This window comes from Vicia villosa, unplaced genomic scaffold, assembly GCF_029867415.1.
Source record: "Vicia villosa cultivar HV-30 ecotype Madison, WI unplaced genomic scaffold, Vvil1.0 ctg.003185F_1_1, whole genome shotgun sequence".
Lineage (NCBI taxonomy): Eukaryota > Viridiplantae > Streptophyta > Magnoliopsida > Fabales > Fabaceae > Vicia > Vicia villosa.
In genome coordinates this window covers 179,312-200,198 of record NW_026706134.1, presented here as the reverse complement: position 1 = coordinate 200,198, position 20,887 = coordinate 179,312, and the positions used below count along the sequence as shown (strand labels likewise).

At 37.1% G+C, this 20,887-nt stretch overlaps 1 long non-coding RNA gene across 1 annotated transcript; it reads right to left on the bottom strand.

The window, feature by feature from the left end:
• Positions 1-18,188: 18,188 nt before the first annotated feature.
• Positions 18,189-19,401, bottom strand: LOC131640539 (uncharacterized). The gene is made up of 2 exons (XR_009295272.1): positions 18,664-19,401; positions 18,189-18,558 (listed from the first exon to the last, which is right to left on the bottom strand). It is a non-coding gene; the product is annotated as an uncharacterized LOC131640539 (long non-coding RNA).
• Between the last annotated feature and the right edge of the window lie 1,486 nt (positions 19,402-20,887).

The window sequence follows — 20,887 nt, the reverse complement described above, 5'->3', positions numbered from 1 at the left end:
AGTCATTTAAGGCATCATGCGAGGATACCTTAGCAATTGGGACAATCATCTTATAAGGCAACATCGAGGGAGTTTCAATAACTCTGAAGGCGACAGGTAACATTGCTTTAGGTATCCTCGGAATCGAGGGACTTTGACTATTAATATGTTTAGAGGCAACAGGCAACAATAAGGCAACAATATAAGGCAACAAGGCAACCAGAGGGATTACCCTAAAGGTGCGTGTGTGGCATAATCAGGTGGTTAATTCAGATATTTATCTTGTAATTAGTTATCTACTTCTGTTAAAGGCTTGCACTCCCTAAGATTACTAACCACGCAGTTAAAAATGAGCAAAAATTAAAGGCGGAAAGATAAATGTCCTACGCTATTACAATAAACACCTGCGGGGATGGGGGAAATTAAAAGACAGAAAGAATAAAGAATAAGAGGGATGAATAATTATGTTGAGCCTTGATCTCGAACCCTTGATCAACTCTACAAATTAAGAGGAAAATAAATAAGGGTGAGTGTATTGACTATTCGAGGAAAACCCTATTTTGGGTAAAAGGCAAAAAGTAAAATAACATTTATATAAAATAAAATAAGGATTGGAAACTTAGCTCTGATGGTGCGTAGTCGGAGGATCTTGGCTAACCCTGAAAAATAAAGAAGAGAAAGGGAAAGAATTGGGCGCGAAAATAAAAGCAAGGAGAATGAAAAGGCAAATAGAATATAGTAAAAAAAAACATGGTAAAACCTTACGGCTAAAAAAAACTAGACAAACCCAAAGATTAAAACCTAAAGGTAAAAACTTATAGTTAATAGACAACTCTTGCATTGTTGATATTAGCCTACGGTTAAAAGGCTAAGCCTAAAAATAAAATGTTAGCCTAATGGAGAGAACACCAACCCTACAGTTAATGGACAATACTTACCAATATGTGATTTTTAGGGTTGTCTATGGTTTGTGAAGTTTAAAGGTTAGACCTAATTATCTAATCATTTAACCTAAAATTAAATCTAAATTACTAAGTTATTTAATCTTAAAATTAATTAGCCTAAAATCAATTCTAAATTAATTAAATCAATTACTAATTAACTAATTTTAAATCAATTACTAATTAAATTAATTAATTAATTCAAATTCCTATTGTTTACTAACCTATAATTAATTACTAACTATCTAATTAATAATAATAAAAAAGTTTGATAACAAAAACAAAATTTTAAAGAAAAGAAATAAAAAAAGAAATGCAAAACTGGGAATAAAACAAAAAGATAAAAGAATGAATAAACCTGGTGCTAGTGATCCTGTGGGGGCGGTCTTGTAGAGTGTATGGTGGACAGCGCTTTCAGGTGCCCTTGGATCTGGCCTTGGTGAGATCGTGTGGTTGACAGGTGCGGGTGCGCCGTAGGCCTTGCGTGGGTGTTCGCGCTGGATTCGCTCAGTTTGTAAATGATAAAAATAATTGTCTTTGCCCAGGCTCAAACCTGGGTCCTTTGCAATGACCAAAGATCTCGTTGCCAATTGTGCTATCAATAACATTCAACAATACTATAGCTTTAATATAATATATAGAGAAAATAAAGACTAATGGGAAATTTAAAAAGAAAGTCAAGAGGTGGGTCCCTTTTATTGCACGCGTAGCCAATTACAGATGGAGAGAGGGTCTGCAAGACTTTGACTGGCGAATCAGGTGGCTGCACGCGTGGGAGAGAGAGACTAAGAGATTGACCGGCCAATCGACACGCTCCATGCCCACGGTCCAATGGTCAGAGTGCCAAATCATCATCTTCAACCTATTGACCTATGGAAATTGCTGCGGATTTTTCTGCACTTTTTCTTGCGGACTTTTCTTCCGTTTCCGAAGCAAACATGGCCGTGATTAAAGCCTGCAAAATCATGAGCAAACACAAACCAAGGCAGCCCAGATCCACTAAAAAGGATACTACGAATCCATTGGCATAGTTTTTATGGTCTGAAACGGCTTAAATCGTGGAAACCGAAACAAACTCTCTTTTTGCCCTAGTAATGGTGACTCACGGTTTATGTACCAAAATTCCAAAACGATGGGTGGAAACTCCCTTTTCATCATCATGAACACATTGAATTTATTAAAAGATGTGTAAATCATGCCATTCATGCAAACCGAAAAAAATATATATGCCATGAATATGAACAAATTTGAATCACACGTTATGGCCATCATGGGGACATGTTACCTGTACGAACCTGTTCCTTATCACCTTGAGAGGAGGATGGCACGCTTGGTTTGACCTGATAGAGGCTGCAATTGAAGACTTCGTATGCCCTAGGTTTTTGATTTTTATGAAGCTTGGAAACCTTATTTTTATCTCCAATTTTCTCCCTTGGAAAGGCTGCCCTCGTCCTCCTTATATAAGAGGTGAATTAGGGTTAAATATCTTGGAGAGAAAGCATGAGATTATTTGAAGAAAATATTTGATTGATTTCTTTTATTCTTGCATGAGATCTTTCTAAATTTATCCCAAATTGCTTCAATCTTTTCCAATTATCCTATGCACAAAATTATGTGGATTATGAGGTCTAATTGTGATTGGATTTGATTGGAAACAAATTTTCTTACAAATCTTTTGATTTTCCTTAATTTTATTGAATTTTAAATGAATAAAAATTCTTATAAAATTAATTAAAATCAAAAAATTTCGTGGCCAATGATCCATGGGCTCTAAATACCATAAGGAAAGAGATTGGATCTTAAAAACATGGGCCCATTTGCAAAAAGTTTCAAGTTTTCTTCATATTTTCCCTTCAAAATGACCCAACTTTGACAAGGCCTATCTCTCTCAATTTTTGAGGTATGGAAGTGTTCTAGGACTTTTTAGAAACCCTAGAGAGTCCTCTAACCAGTGTATTTGGTCTCATATCAAAATGATTTTCCATGCTCCTTGTGTGTCCTTTTGAAAAAATTGACTTTTTGTTGACTTTTGAAAAGGACCTATAATGTTTTAGTCCATATATCTCAAATGAAGCATTTTTAGACTTGGCATGTGAGAGACAAAATTGTAGAGAATCCAATTTACTTCAAAATGAGCTTTGGATGGGAAATTTTTGATGTTCCATGTGAAAGTTATGGCTGGTCAAAGTTCAGTTGACTTTCTCCTAGAAAACCCTAATTTAGAAACCTTAGGTTTTGTTGATTTCTGAACTTTTCTTGATGAATCATGATCAATACTTGATCAAATGATGAATGATACTTCATAATGAGAATGTTTGACCAAAAATCGAAAGTTTTGACTGTGGTTTGGCCATATTTTGACTTTTAGGTCAACTAGTCGATTATCGATCGTTTGGGCCAATGAGTGAGCAATCTTTTGAATCAGGACTTGAAACTTGGAATGAGGGTACTTTGAGGCATATGAGAGGCCATGGAGTCCACTTGAGGTATCAGAAGTTGATTTCTCTTTGAGAAGATCAAAACCCTAGTTCAAAGGCATTCGTTTAGGAGGTAGGTAGCTTTGAGCAATTGGAGATCTTTGAGCATTTGAAAGTCAGATGGATTGAAATATGATTAAATATGATGGGCAAATTTTGGGGTATGACATTCACCTTTCTCTTTTTTGGCATAACCATTTAATGGTTTCTTACCCCCAGAAATACCAACAAGATTCCCAGCTGTTAGACGATGTGATGGATCTAAAAGGGGGGTTGAATAGATCCTTTGTTTACTTTAGGTGCTTTTTAATTTTAAATGAAAGCGCCCCGGATTTTAACCCGTCTAAGAATGATCAGTTATTGGAAAACCCGATATGCTAAATCGAGAAAACAATGAAAGTTAAGTTAATGCTTTTGATGTATCAATGTGCTTACTTGTGCCACTTCAGTGTTAATTACTTCCAATGAACTGTTTAGAAATAACGACAATAATTTGTGCTTTTGTAATTTTGTCAAACACTTGGTGTGAGAAATTTCACCAACTTATAATAGCACCCAAAACACAAATTATTCTGAATGAAAATAAAGTGTGATAAAGAAAAACAACACGTAATTTGTTTAGGCAGTTCCCCTTGTCGTCCTCGCGTAGGGTACGTCTGCCCCTAATTTTAAACTTAGAATTAGGATATATGGTATTGAATGCAAAGTGTTTATAAGAGAAGAAATGTTACCAATTACCAACTACAAATGCAGAAAAATTGAAACAATGTTCTTCTCTTCCCTTGATTCGAGATGAACCAAGTGTGCCACGAATCTTTGATAAACCTCCGGTTGTTGCTACCTTGTTGAGAATACAATTTGATTCTCTAATCCTATGCTTGGCTAATTTAATCCCAAGATCGTGACCCCAATTCTTCCTTCTCTATCTTCTGGTTGTTGCTACCTTGTTGAGTGAACCCCTGATTCCTCAATCCCTTAAGAACGACTGGATGTTGATGAAGTGAAGAATCGTAAAAAAAACCCCAAATCCCAATGATCTTGGAGGACAAAACCCTCAGATTTTATTCAAGAAAACACACAATTTCATAACCCGAACAAGAACTCAATATACCGCCAGAAGTTATCAACACACGCTCTTCACCTTGATTGACAAAAATTGTTATGTTTAGTTGTCAATGGATGAATGAGAGGTTGAAGATGATAAGAACCTTGTGTCTCTATTTCACTTTTCTTGTTATTACCAAATGAAATAAACAATGAACCTTTTATGTGTCATCCAAAGCTAAAGCCATAATGAAACAACAAAAAATAGCTTTTCACAGCAACAGGCAGACCTGAGCAAATTAGAGGGTCGACCTGAGCAAACCCGTGGCTGCAGCAAAAAGGACTTGGCAAGCTATGCGTCGACCTGAAAAATCTATGCGTCGACCTGAGCAAGCTATGAGTCGACCTAAGGGTCGACCTGAACAAACCCGTGACTCACTTAATTGTTAGAACAAGATTTGTTCTGATCAATTATCTTAGTTTTGATGATAACAATAATATGAATTTTGCTTAAGATAATATGGTACTCTAATCCATTGCAATTTCCCTTTCAGGAAATATATAAAGAGTACGCATAATTCAGCGCTCAGAAGCTTTGTCTCAAAGGGTTCAGCATGCAACATCAGAACATGGTCTGGCAAGACATCAGAAGATGGTCGAAGCAGAATCAGAACATGGGTCTATGGAAGCATCAGAAGAACAAGAGAACAGAAGCACTGAAGTTCTAATGGTATCACGCTCAGAAGCACTTCAAGGTCAGAAGATCAGAAGATGCTATGCACCAAGCTGTTTGACTCTGATGATATTCAAACGTTGTATTCACAAACATCAGATCAGAAGGAAGTACAAGTGGCAAGCTACGCTGACTGACAAAAGGAACGTTAAAAGCTATTCTAGGCTACGTCAGTAGACACAGCGTGAACAAGGCTCGAGGTAGTTGACAAAAGCGTATAACATTAAATGCGATGCTGTACGGAACACGCAAAGCATTAAATGCATTCAACGGTCATCTTCTCCAACGCCTATAAATATGAAGTTCTGATGAGAAGCAAGGTTAACGATTCTGCACCAAAACAACTCATATCAAACTTGCTGAAACTCTGTTCAAATCTAAACTCAGAATCTTCATCTTCATCAAAGCTCACTACATTGCTTTTGTAATATATTAGTGAGATTAAGCTTAAACGTTAAGAGAAATATCACAGTTTGTGATTATCGCTTTTAAGAAGCATTTGTAAACTCTTAGAATTGATTACATTAAGTTGTAAGGAACTAGAGTGATCGTGTGGATCAGAATACTCTAGGAAGTCTTAGAGGTTATCTAAGCAGGTTGTAACTAGAGTGATCGTGTGGATCAGTAGACTCTAGAAAAGTCTTAGAGGGTATCTAAGCAGTTGTTCCTGGAGTGATCAGTGTGTGATCAGAAGACTCTGGAAGACTTAGTTGCTGACTAAGTGGAGAACCATTGTAATCCGTGCGATTAGTGGATTAAATCCTCAGTTGAGGTAAATCATCTCTGCGGGGGTGGACTGGAGTAGTTTAGTTAACAACGAACCAGGATAAAAATAACTGTGCAATTTATTTTTATCTGTCAAGTTTTTAAAGCTACACTTATTCAAACCCCCCCTTTCTAAGTGTTTTTCTATCCTTCAATTGGCATCAGAGCGCCGGTTCTAAGGTGCAAGCACTTAACCGTGTTTAGAAAAGATTCAGGAAGAGAAAAACGCTTCAGTAAAAGATGGTTGATGAAAGTGAAAAGTCTACACCTGTATCTACATCTGGCTCTGCTGAGCAATACAACGGTAACAATGGTTATACTAGACCGCCGGTATTTGATGGTGAAAACTTTGAATACTGGAAAGATAAACTGGAAAGTTACTTTCTGGGTCTAGATGGTGATCTATGGGATCTTCTGATGGATGGTTACAAACATCCAGTAAATGCCAGAGGCGTAAAGCTGACAAGGCAAGAAATGAATGATGATCAGAAAAAGCTTTTCAGGAATCATCATAAATGCAGAACTGTTTTGCTGAATGCTATCTCTCATGCTGAGTATGAGAAGATATCTAACAGGGAAACGGCCTATGACATATATGAGTCCTTGAAAATGACTCATGAAGGAAATGCTCAAGTCAAGGAGACTAAAGCTCTAGCTTTAATCCAGAAGTATGAAGCCTTCAAGATGGAGGATGATGAAGACATTGAAAAGATGTTTTCAAGATTTCAAACTCTTACTGCTGGATTGAGAGTTCTTGACAAGGGATACACCAAGGCTGATCACGTAAAGAAGATCATCAGAAGCTTACCCAGAAGATGGGGTCCTATGGTGACTGCATTCAAGATTGCAAAGAATCTGAATGAAGTTTCTCTGGAAGAGCTTATCAGTGCCTTGAGGAGTCATGAAATAGAGCTGGACGCAAATGAGCCTCAAAAGAAAGGTAAGTCTATTGCATTAAAATCCAATATCAAGAAATGCACTAACGCTTTTCAGGCTAGAGAAGAAGATCCTGATGAATCAGAATCTGAAGAAGAAGATGAACTGTCTTTGATCTCCAGAAGGCTAAATCAACTCTGGAAGACCAAGCAAAGGAAGTTCAGAGGCTTCAGAAGTTCAAAGAAATTTGAACGTGGAGAATCCTCTGATGACAGAAGATTTGACAAGAAGAAAGTCATGTGCTATGAATGCAATGAGCCTGGACACTTCAAGAATGAATGTCCAAATCTTCAGAAGGAAAATCCCAAGAAGAAGTTTCATAAGAAGAAAGGTCTTATGGCAACCTGGGATGAGTCAGAAGATGATTCAGAAGATGAGCAGGCCAACTGTGCGCTGATGGCGACAGAAGATGACGGATCAGAATCTACATCAGAATCAGATTCTGAAGAGGTATTTTCTGAACTTACTAGAGATGAGTTAGTTTCCGGTCTAACTGAACTTCTGGAACTCAAGTCTCAGATTAGTCTCAAATACAAAAAGCTGAAAAAGCTATTTGAATTTGAAACAAAGAAGCTTGAGTTGGAGAATTCTGAATTAAAAGAAAAACTTTTAAAATTATCCAATAATGTTGGACCTCCTTCTGATTCAGAAAAATCCACTCCTAGTCTAAACCATATTCTGAAAGAATATGATTTAAGTTTCAGGAAGTTCTTATCTAGAAGTATTGGCAGAAGTCAGCTAGCTTCTATGATATATGCTGTGTCTGGAAACAAAAGAGTTGGCATTGGTTTTGAAGGTGAAACCCCATACAAACTTGAACCTGTTGATGAAATGAAACTCACATACAAGCCATTGTATGATCAGTTCAAGTATGGCCACTCCCATGATATTAGGCACACTTCACATGCTCAAAGTTTTCACATAACACACACCAAAAAGCATGTGACACAACCTAGGAAATATCATGAAACTCACATTAAAAATTATCATGCTGTTCCTCCTATTGCTTACAATGTTAAACCCAAGTTCAATCAGAACTTGAGAAAATCTAACAAGAAAGGACCCAAAAAGATGTGGGTACCTAAGGATAAGATTATTCCTATTGCAGATATCCTTGACTGCAAAAAGGACAAAGCACAACATGTCATGGTACCTGGACTCTGGATGCTCACGACACATGACAGGAAGAAGGTCTATGTTCCAAGACCTGGTGCTTAAGTCTGGAGGAGAAGTCAAGTTTGGAGGAAATCAGAAGGGCAAGATAATTGGCTCTGGAACTATAAAGTCTGGTAACTCTCCTTCCATTTCTAATGTTCTTCTTGTAGAAGGATTAACACATAACCTCTTATCTATCAGTCAACTGAGTGACAATGGTTATGATATAATCTTTAATCAAGAGTCTTGCAAGGCTGTAAATCAGAAGGATGGCTCAATCCTATTTACAGGCAAGAGGAAGAACAACATTTATAAGACAGATCTGCAAGATCTTATGAGTCAGAAGGTGACTTGTCTTATGTCTGTTTCTGAAGAGCAGTGGGTCTGGCACAGAAGATTAGGTCATGCTAGTTTGAGAAAGATTTCTCAGATTAACAAACTGAATCTGGTCAGAGGACTCCCTAATCTGAAATTCAAATCAGATGCTCTTTGTGAAGCATGTCAGAAGGGCAAGTTCTCCAAACCTGCATTCAAGTCCAAGAATGTTGTTTCTACCTCAAGGCCATTAGAACTCTTGCACATTGATCTGTTTGGCCCAGTCAAAACAGCATCTGTCAGAGGGAAGAAATATGGATTAGTCATCGTAGATGATTATAGCCGCTGGACATGGGTAAAATTCTTGAAACACAAGGATGAGACTCATTCAGTGTTCTTTGATTTCTACATTCAGATTCAATCTGAAAAAGAGTGTAAAATCATAAAGGTCAGAAGTGATCATGGTGGTGAATTTGAGAACAGATCCTTTGAAGAATTCTTCAAAGAAAATGGTATTGCCCATGATTTCTCTTGTCCTAGAACTCCACAGCAAAATGGAGTTGTAGAACGAAAGAATAGGACTCTACAAGAAATGGCCAGAACCATGATCAATGAAACCAATATGGCTAAGCATTTCTGGGCAGAAGCAATAAACACTGCATGCTATATTCAGAATAGAATCTCTATCAGACCTATTCTAAATAAGACTCCCTATGAATTATGGAAGAATAGAAAGCCCAACATTTCATATTTCCATCCTTTTGGATGTGTATGCTTTATTCTGAACACTAAAGATCATCTTGGTAAGTTTGATTCCAAAGCACAAAAATGTTTCCTTCTTGGATATTCTGAACGCTCAAAAGGCTACAGAGTATACAATACTGAAACATTGATTGTAGAAGAATCAATCAATATCAGGTTTGATGATAAGCTTGGTTCTGAAAAACCAAAGCAGTTTGATAACTTTGCAGATTGTGATATTGATATATCAGAAGTTGTTGAGCCAAGAAGCAACGCATCAGAAGCAGAGCTTCTCAGAAGCAAAGAATCGGAAGATCAAGTATCAGCTTCTCTGGAGAATCTAAGCATATCTGAAGAACCATCTGTCAGAAGATCATCCAGACTCATCTCTGGTCATTCAGAAGATGTCATTCTTGGAAAGAAGGATGATCCAATCAGAACAAGAGCATTCCTTAAGAACAATGCAGATTGTCAATTAGGTCTTGTATCTTTGATCGAGCCAACTTCTGTTGATCATGCTCTAGAAGATCCAGACTGGATAATTGCTATGCAAGAAGAATTGAATCAGTTTACAAGGAATGATGTTTGGGATCTTGTTCCTAGACCAGATGGATTCAATATAATAGGTACAAAATGGGTCTTCAGAAACAAGCTCAGTGAGAAAGGTGAAGTGGTAAGAAACAAAGCCAGACTGGTGGCTCAGGGTTACAGTCAGCAAGAAGGGATTGACTATACAGAAACCTTTGCACCAGTGGCCAGGTTAGAATCTATTCGTCTATTAATTTCATTTGCCACTCAACATAACATCACTCTCTATCAAATGGATGTTAAGAGTGCCTTCTTAAATGGTTATATAGATGAAGAAGTTTATGTCCATCAACCTCCTGGTTTTGAAGACTCTATGTCTCCTAATCATGTTTTTAAATTAAAGAAATCGTTATATGGATTGAAACAAGCTCCCAGAGCTTGGTATGAACGCTTAAGTTCTTTCCTTCTGGATAATGGTTTCACTAGAGGAAAAGTGGACACTACTCTCTTTTGTAAAACCTTTAAAAGGGATATTTTAATTTGTCAAATATATGTAGATGATATTATCTTTGGAACATCTAATGCTACACTTGGAAAGGAGTTTGCTGAGTCTATGCAGGCTGAGTTTGAAATGAGCATGATGGGAGAACTCAAGTATTTCCTTGGAATACAAATAAATCAAACATCAGAAGGAACGTATGTTCACCAAACCAAGTATGTGAAGGAACTTCTGAAGAAGTTTAATCTTCTAGACTGCAAAGAAGCCAAAACTCCTATGCATCCAACATGCATCCTAGGTAAGGATGAGGTAAGTAAGAAGGTAGATCAGAAGTTATACAGAGGTATGATCGGATCTCTTCTATATCTGACTGCTTCTAGACCTGACATTTTGTTCAGTGTTTGTTTGTGTGCTAGATTCCAATCAGATCCTAGAGAATCTCATTTAACTGCTGTTAAGAGAATTCTAAGGTATCTGAAAGGTACTACTAATGTTGGCTTAGTTTACAGAAAATCTAAAGAATACAACTTAGTAGGATTCTGCGATGCTGATTATGCTGGAGACAGAATTGAAAGAAAAAGTACTTCAGGAAGTTGCCAATTTCTTGGAAGTCATTTGATCTCCTGGTACAGCAAGAAGCAAGCAACTATTGCTCTATCAACAACAGAAGCAGAATATGTCGCTGCTGCTGGTTGTAGTACACAGATGCTCTGGATGAAGAGTCAGCTCGAAGATTATCAGATATTTGAGAGTAACATTCCTATATTCAGTGATAATACTTCTGCTATATGTTTATCTAAGAATCCTATTCTTCATTCAAAAGCTAAACATATTGAGATTAAACATCATTTCATAAGGGACTATGTTCAGAAGGGTGTTATATCTTTAAACTTTGTTGATACAGACCATCAATGGGCTGATATCTTTACAAAACCCCTGGCTGAAGATAGGTTTAAGTTCATTCTGAAAAACATCAGTATGGATTTATGCCCAGAATGAGAAGATGAGAAGTTCTCATGTATGAGTATCTTCTGAAATGAATGTGGAATTTTTTTTTAGAAGTTCTGATTGAAATCTTTTAGAAATTATGATTCGGTTATTACTAAAGTTTCATTGTCTAAGTTGATTCAGAACCTCTTTTAAAGCAAAACAGCTGTAACGTTTTATCTCGGGATGGTAAACCTGTCGTTACTGTTCATGGATAAGCGCGCGTGCAGTTGAAGGGACACCGACCATAGGTAACTGTGCTAGTCACCTCATTTGTCTTTATTATCTCTCCTCATGTCACGTAACATTAAATGATATTCATCATTCGTTTCATTTTATTTTTTTTTAAATACTCTTCAAACGCTTCTCTTTCCCTATCTCTTTGCACTCCTCATCAAGTTTTTTTTTTTTTCTTTTTCTCTTTCTCTCTTCCGTTTTCGTCTCTTGCTCAAACAAGTTTTTTCTTTCTTTTAAAAATCCTAGCTCAAACCTAGCGTTCACCCTTAGCCTGTTGAAGATCTATGACTCAAAGGCGACAGATCTCTGCATATCTCGGGATGGCTCTCCTAATACCTCTCAAGTCAGACCTCTTCTTTGATGTTGTTATCAACTTTCACCCAAAGACAGAAGACTTTCTTGAGTTATGGGAGGAGGTTAAGAATGATATTCTTAACTTCTATGTTGAGGGAAAGCCCCGTTTGCAACATTAGCTCTCTGTCTGTGAACTGTCCCTCTCTTCCTCTTTGGTCACTTGGATCTCTCCTACAGTGGAGGTTCTAGTCTGGAAGACAAGAGTCCACAGGGATTCTTGATGGGTTGACACCGAGCGTGTCCTGCTAGGGTGCTGTTTTTAATTTTTGTAGTCATTTCCTCTTGGGATGACTTTTTATGTATTTGCTAGGAATGTTTCTCATCTTGTTAAACATAGGAATCTTTTGTAATATCTTTTGATTATCAATGAAAAGTTTCCTTGTTTTTACATTCCAGTAATTTTTATTTGTCGTTTTAATCATCTGAATCTTTTGAAAAATTCTTTTTGATGTTATGACAAAAAGGGGGAGAAGATAAATGATAAATGATTTGATTAATCTATCAGTTGCTGGGTAAAGCTCCCACACATTTACTAACAAGAACTGCAAGTTCTATATGGTTTAAGTGTTTTGCAGGTATAAAGAAGTGAAGAGAATCTTCAAAGCAAAGCAAAACCATGGAAACTGAAGAAAGCAGAGTGCTGTCAAGCTTCAGAGATTAGAAGCAAGAAAGAAGAATGAATCAGAAGCACTGATAATAGAATTTGATCCATATTTGTCTATTTGCTTTGACAAAATTCTATTTGCTCTGATACATTATTTTAGCCTATATGGCTCTGATACATATAATGTGTTCGAATATACATTTTATGTTCTGACTCGTTCATGCTGACTTTTGTCGTTTAGTTTTTGTTCTGTAACATTTCAGGATGTAGAGATGCTCTGATGATGCTCTGGTACATTCAACAATGTTCTGATACAAATCTAGCATGAAGTGATGTTGGTAGAAATTCAAAGCTCTGAAGCTATCCGAGGGAAGCAGAAATCAGAAGCTGCGAATGTTCTAAAGATCCAGAAAACTCAAGTTCTGAAGCTGTCCTAAATGGAAGCAGAAATCAGAAGCTGTGAATGTTCAGAAGATCAAAGAAATTCAAGTTCTGAAGCTGTCCTAGATGGAAGCAGAAGTCAGAAGCTGTGAATGTTCAGAAGATCAAAGAAATTCAAGTTCTGAAGCTGTCCTAGATGGAAGCAGGAATCAGAAGTTGTGAGTGTTCTAGGGATCTAAGGAAATTCTAGTTCTGAAGCTGTCCAATGGAAGCAGAAGTCAGAAGCTAGGAATTCTCTGAAGACAAGAAGCTTATATGATCGTCTCTACCGAAATAATCAGGGAAGTCTTTTATTAAAGTTCTTCGAGTATTTATTTCAGGGGGAGATTATTTATCTCAGGGGGAGATTGTTAATCTCAGGGGGAGACATATTCATATGCTTATGCTATAGCTGTGTAATTTGTCTTTTGCCGTCTGTTCTTTCTGATCGCAAATTCATATCATTTATATATGTTTTTGTCATCATCAAAAAGGGGGAGATTGTTAGAACAAGATTTGTTCTGATCAATTATCTTAGTTTTGATGATAACAATAATATGAATTTTGCTTAAGATAATATGGTACTCTAATCCATTGCAATTTCCCTTTCAGGAAATATATAAAGAGTACGCATAATTCAGCGCTCAGAAGCTTTGTCTCAAAGGGTTCAGCATGCAACATCAGAACATGGTCTGGCAAGACATCAGAAGATGGTCGAAGCAGAATCAGAACATGGGTCTATGGAAGCATCAGAAGAACAAGAGAACAGAAGCACTGAAGTTCTAATGGTATCACGCTCAGAAGCACTTCAAGGTCAGAAGATCAGAAGATGCTATGCACCAAGCTGTTTGACTCTGATGATATTCAAACGTTGTATTCACAAACATCAGATCAGAAGGAAGTACAAGTGGCAAGCTACGCTGACTGACAAAAGGAACGTTAAAAGCTATTCTAGGCTACGTCAGTAGACACAGCGTGAACAAGGCTCGAGGTAGTTGACAAAAGCGTATAACATTAAATGCGATGCTGTACGGAACACGCAAAGCATTAAATGCATTCAACGGTCATCTTCTCCAACGCCTATAAATATGAAGTTCTGATGAGAAGCAAGGTTAACGATTCTGCACCAAAACAACTCATATCAAACTTGCTGAAACTCTGTTCAAATCTAAACTCAGAATCTTCATCTTCATCAAAGCTCACTACATTGCTTTTGTAATATATTAGTGAGATTAAGCTTAAACGTTAAGAGAAATATCACAGTTTGTGATTATCGCTTTTAAGAAGCATTTGTAAACTCTTAGAATTGATTACATTAAGTTGTAAGGAACTAGAGTGATCGTGTGGATCAGAATACTCTAGGAAGTCTTAGAGGTTATCTAAGCAGGTTGTAACTAGAGTGATCGTGTGGATCAGTAGACTCTAGAAAAGTCTTAGAGGGTATCTAAGCAGTTGTTCCTGGAGTGATCAGTGTGTGATCAGAAGACTCTGGAAGACTTAGTTGCTGACTAAGTGGAGAACCATTGTAATCCGTGCGATTAGTGGATTAAATCCTCAGTTGAGGTAAATCATCTCTGCGGGGGTGGACTGGAGTAGTTTAGTTAACAACGAACCAGGATAAAAATAACTGTGCAATTTATTTTTATCTGTCAAGTTTTTAAAGCTACACTTATTCAAACCCCCCCTTTCTAAGTGTTTTTCTATCCTTCATTAATGTTCCATGCATCGACCTAAATAGGGCCATGCGTCAATGCGTGCTACCCCAACATGAATTTCAGGATGAGTCGACCTGAGCAAACTCGTGGCTCACTCAAAGTTCCATGCATCGACCTGAAGAAGCTATAGGTCAACCTGAACAATTCCAACTTCCAAAATTGCCATGTCTTGGACTTATGAGTCGACCTGAACCCTGTGTAGGTCAACCTATACATCACAAACAACCAAAAATGCCAATTTTGAGATTCTTCATGCTTCCGTCTTTGTATTGTCGATCAGGGTTAGTTCCAAACTCGAAGTGCACGTTTTAACATCACTAAAACTCTTCCTTGCCCTCACATAGTCCCCCTTTTTGATGATGGCAAAACTTGTCTCAAAGCATGACTCGTAAATCATAGGTCCATAAGCGGAACGAGCCAAACGCAATGACATAGAGAGAATTCTCCCCCTATCTTGGTGCACCCTCTTTCACATTTTAAATGAGCAAACAGAAAGAAATGACATGGAGATAAACACTCCCCCTATCTTGGTGCACTCTCTCAACGGTTTTGCATGTTCTTTCCTTAGCTTCCATTCTTTAGCTTCCAATAGCTTCTCCCCCTTTGACAACATCAAAAAGAGATCAAGCCATATGTTATAACAAATATCATATAAGGTCATTTTCGATTACGTCATTATCAACTTAGCATTCAATTACTCTAACAAGCAATCACATAAAGAGATGTTATGGAATGATTAAAGATGCGGAAATAACATAAATAAAACATCCAAAGTTTGAGCATACACTCGTTGTTCAATCTTACAACCAACACAAAGTAAGTAATCAGAAGCAAAGATACACAACATTAAATAGCAACAAGCAATAAAAGGTTCACAAATGATGCAAGATACAAAATTATGGAAATAGCTCTATTCTTGCTCATTCTCATCTCCTTCTTATGGTGGTGGAATTGGAGGTTGGTGAAAGGGATAGTGTTGCATGATGTTTTTGGTGAAGGTGTTGAAGTTGTTGGCTTGAGACTCCATCATTCCATACAGCGTGTTATAGCGTTGTTCTTGAAGGGTGGAGTAGGAAGTAAATTGTTCACTTTGTTCCGCAACCCAGTTGGATAAGGTGGAGAGACGCTCATTCATAATAGTTGAGTTCTCAACTTGTGGGATCCGCATAGCTTCAAGCATGTTCACAAGGTGAGCATTGTCTCCTCCTTGGTCTTCACCTTCTTCTTCACCCATTGACTCATCATTCTCACCTTCTACATCTTCCATTTCATTTTCCTCATTACTGTTATCCCTTTGCAAGCTCGCATTGTTGCTTCTCACAACAAAAGTATACTGATTCTGATTTTTATCCCAAAAATGACCCATCATAGTAAGAGTTTTTTGGGTGAACTCTTGATCAGTAGGAATCTTCATCGAAGGAAGATTTTGAACACCAATATTTTCTTTGTTGAGCACCAATTGAATAAAAGAAGCATAGCTTAGTGCCGTTCCTCTACCAGATTCTTTCAAATCAAACATACGCTTCACAATGTAGTAAGGCCAGTCTATCCTTATTCTATTTTTGATGACCCATACCAAGAGCACTTCAGACTGATCAACACGTGAATATCCATCCTTTTTGGGACGAATAATGCGAGAGACAATCCATTGTAGGATACGATCAAGTGGCTTTAGGACTCCCGTTGTGACTGATTTTGGAAAGAAATTGCTACTAACAACATTTTGAGTTCAAAGACACCCTATAGTTATATTCAGCAACATGTCGGGTGTCGGTTGTCTTGACCGCCACTGGACTTGGGGGAAACAGTCCAGCATCCTTCCAAATTTCAGAATTGGCAAAATACACTTGATTACCCATATTGTACCTAAAGGAGGTACCCTCAAAAGTGCCTTGTAACCCATTGTAGAACATTTTCACCAAATCCTTATTGTAATCATTATCAATTTCCAAAAACACTTCCAAATTTTGAAACCTTAAGAGATCTACAACTTCCGGTAAGTGCAATCTTCCTAAGGTTTGGTTATAAACTACAAATTGCTTGACAACCCCCATCTTACTAAAATCTACTGAATATGACTCAACTAAATCATTAGAGAGAAGAGATATAGGAGTTACCGATTCATTTTGTTGAGCGGAGGAGTTTTCTTTCAATAACCTTCTCTAGGTTGGTCTTGTAGAAGCCATGGATGAAGGTTTGACTTGCCTTGGGAGAGAATGGTTTTTAGGGTTTTGAGGGTCTGGGGAGAAATTTTCATGTGGAGAGGAGAGAAATGAGATGAGACTTTGGATACCCATCCATTTGTATCAGAATTTAAAAAAAATGGAAAATTTTGCACGATGTGTCGACTTATACAGGTTTTGCGTCGACGCATAGACCTCAAATTTTGAAAAACATTTATCAGTATGAGTCGACCCGTGGAATGTGTAGGTCGGCCTATGTTTTCTTATTTTCCAATTTTGCCAATGTTTGTGAAATTAAATGCATGATGCAACATATATTAAAGCTTAAGCAAGTATCACACATCAAAAGATATAAAGAGAGAAAGTATTACAAGAAATGAAGTAGACATATTTCAAGTTTACCATATTTAAGAGTCAAGAGAGAAACTTTGAGTTGAAACGATATTACCTTTGTGATGGGAGATGAGACTTTGCCCTCACACCACTCTAATACATAACTATAGCAATTTCATGAGAGCATAGATATAAATAAGAGCAATGCAACTATAATAATTGCATCCTATCCGAAATATCAAGAACACCAAGTTCCCTTCAAATAAAGAAGAAAGGCTCGATAGCTAAGGGTTTTGTAAAAATGTCGGCAAGTTGATTTTTACTTTCAACATGCTCGAATATAACGCCACCTTTCTCTACATGACCCCTAAGGAAATGGTGCCTAATCTCAATTGTTTAATGCGAGAATTTAATACTGGGTTTTTGGTTAGGTTTATAGCACTCATGTTATCACATAGGAATATGGTCGAGCTTGACATTGAAGTCTAGTAGTTGTTGTTTGAGCCACAATATTTAGGCACTGTCATACCCCAAAATTTGCCCACACTTTTAAAAGAAAAATTCGAAATTATTTTCAAAATTGGATTTTTATAAAATCTTGGATTCATTCACATTGACATCCTGAATTCTATAAATATTCGATTTAAAGTCTATTTTAAAATATAGTAGTTTACTCTTAAATTGCTTATATTTTAATAAATAGAAACTGCTGGCCTATGCTTCATACACTTTCAATTGGCTTTTTATTTCAAATAAATAACATAGCATGATTGGTAAGAATGAAAGGTCCGTAACCAAAAGGTCATGAGTTCAATTCCTGCTTGCTCCCATCTTTTCAAAACTTTTTCTAAAATTCTACGCTTTTTTATAACAATTTTGGCCGATGATTTTCATATGAGACCCCTCACTTATTTTCCTTTTAATTTGTTTATTCTTTTAGCCATATGATGATTATCTGATGGTTCTTTAACTTTAATCACTATATTTTGTTGTCTAACAGTTTAGATTACTAATAGTTACCGACTGTTTATTAATATATTGTTAACCTTCAATTTTTATAGCAATTTAAATCCATAATTTTATGAAACAAATTCCTGTATAGCAATCTTCAATTATATTTTTACTAGCTTTTTACTCTCTCAACTTTTACATGTAAATATGTATCTCACTGACCATCTTTATTCCAATATCAAATATACACTATATGTACCATCTCAAAACCATGGCCCTGAGTCATAAACCTGTACAAATTTTCATCCAATCACTACACAATAACAAATATTCAATCATCTTCAATTTTTTTGTTTTTTACGAACTAACCAAAATCTTATACATAAACATCATTATCTTCATCACAACCTTTACAACTCACAAAATTCACTTTCAAAAACTGAAACCAAAATCAGCCCCTGCATATTTTTCATGCCAAACAACAACAAATCAAATGAACACTAACATTTCTCCTCTTTCATTATTTTTGTTATGTCTTATATCATAGGTTGAAAGAAGAATTGAAAGGAGCAAGAATGCACGCGAATCTCGCCGACGAACCCCACTGTCATCAACACCTACGCGATATCGATTCAAACAACACCAAACGCAAGCTCCAAATCTGCAACAACAATTCAGTTCCGCATTCACAACACACCACCAGTTCCAACGCACAAGCATATCTCAATCACGACGAGCATCACAAAGCGGAAGCAACGAACATTACCTCAGCACAACGCTCCGACGAGTTCAGATTCAGCGGCATCACCATATCCTTCATCTTTACTACTTCAAGCCTTCAAGATCTGTCTAAGCATTCCCGATTTTCCTAACACAAAAACCAGCAACATCATATTCAAAAAACATTTAAAATAAACATTCATCAACTTGTTACAGCCATCACAATATTTATCTAATTTCTTCTTTCTTTCAGCAACAACAAGCATGGAGTCACGGTGCACAGACACTGACGAAGCTGCGGTTCCCAATCCGATGAGCTTCTCCTCGACGATGAGGAATTCTGTCTTAAAGGCAGCCCTCAGTCCCGTTCATCACCGAACTTATTCACGCACTTCCAATCTGAGCCGCAAGACTCGCGAAGACACTTAACCACATTAGCGCCGACGTGCTCCCAGCAGTACCGTGACGGTGTTATCCGTATGCCACTCCAAGTCCGAACGCCTTCAGCCACCACCTTGGCTATGAATCATTCTTTTGTTTTCGAGTTCATTTTGATTTATGAATTGGGTTGTTGAAATGTATTGGATTGATGCAAGAGATTTGAATTTCTATTGTTGTTGTTTTCATCAAGGGATAAAGATAGGTTTGGCAGGGAGATGAGTGAGAACCGAGAGAGACTAGAGAGTTTTGAGAGAGTTTTAAATGCTTTTTTTTCTCTGAAGATTTGAGACAGAGAAATGAAAGGGCAAGTAAGAGAGGAGCAGAGGAAATTAGGAAGAAGATGGGAGGGTTGGCCGAAAATGATTCTGGGCTAATTCACTGGGATTCTTTTTTCTTTAATTTTTTTAATTACATGGGCTGGGTTGTATTTGTTGTGAAAAGCCCACCGAACTTCCTTCTCAATACACCCTTGCTTCAGCGCTACACCCCTTTTGCTTGACTAAATTCTTTGGAGACATTCGTGGGCCTTTGGCTATTGGGCCCAGCGCCCACTACCTAGTACATCCCCTTTTATTTTTACTGTTTTTATTATTTGATTATTTGGTTTTATATAGTTTCCTTTAGAAATTTGTTTTTAACATCAAAAATACAAAAATTGTGTTAAAATTTAATTAGATTTTATTTCTTTCTTTTTTTTTAATTTTTCTTTTAATCAATTTTTTGTTCATATTTTTTCTTCATCATTCCATTTTTTTTTTACTATCTTCTTGTTTATGCGAGGTATCATCATCTTTGAGCAATTGGACTACTCCCCGAGGATATTTAACTTGTTAATGTTGTATTTTTTTTTTTGCGTTAATGTTTTATTTGTAATAGTTAATTAGGGCTTTACTTTCCACATTCCCGCCAGATTTTTATTATAATCCCCTCCCCAAAGTATGTAATAGCGTAGGAACCTTTACATTCCGCACGTTAACTTTCCGCACATATTCAACTGTTAGTAATTAGGGATTGTATGGAAAGATTTTAAACTGAACGTAGCTAACGATAACTGCAAGATAAAATAATCGAATCTAACACACGTGATTGCTGCACACACTCACCTCTAGGGTACGCCCCTCTTGGTTGCCTTACGAATAATGGTCGTGTCCCTCGAATATAGAGGTACCCATTAGCAAAAGTCCCAACGATTAAAAATCATCGCAAAGATCATAAGTCCCTCGATGACCCTCGATGTTGCCTACGAAACGATGATTGTCCCTTCGAATTTGCTAAAGGTACCTCTACTAGTTGCCTTCAACGACCTCCGATGACCCTCCGATTGTCCCGTACGTCCAATAAAAAGGAACTACCTATCCATAAATGGTATGGTTAGTCCTAGGAAATTTAAAAAGCATAGAAAAGACAAAGTATCGGGTAGTGCTCCTAGTTTGCTTGCTCAAAATAAAAAAAATTGTTTTTCACACCTCTTTCAAAAACAAAGGCTACGGTTTTAAGCTAAAGCCCCTTTCTCTTCAAAAATATCTTTTCCAAACAAACAATAAACAAACATGAGCTAAAAAAACTAAGAGCCCACAGAGAAATGTGGATGAAAAGGGTGCTTACACCTTCCCTTTTCATAACTTACCCCCCGAGCCCGTTTCTTCTAAAAAAAAGGTCTTTTTCTTTTCTTTTTACCTTTCCTGAAATTGGACAAAATAAAAGTCGGTGGCGACTCTTGCTCACAGCAACATTGTTTGCGAAATAATAAAGTCAGTTCTCCCACCGAGTGACAGAATTGGCGACTCTGCTGGGGATATTTTTTAAGAGGGGTTTACCTTAGGGCTTAG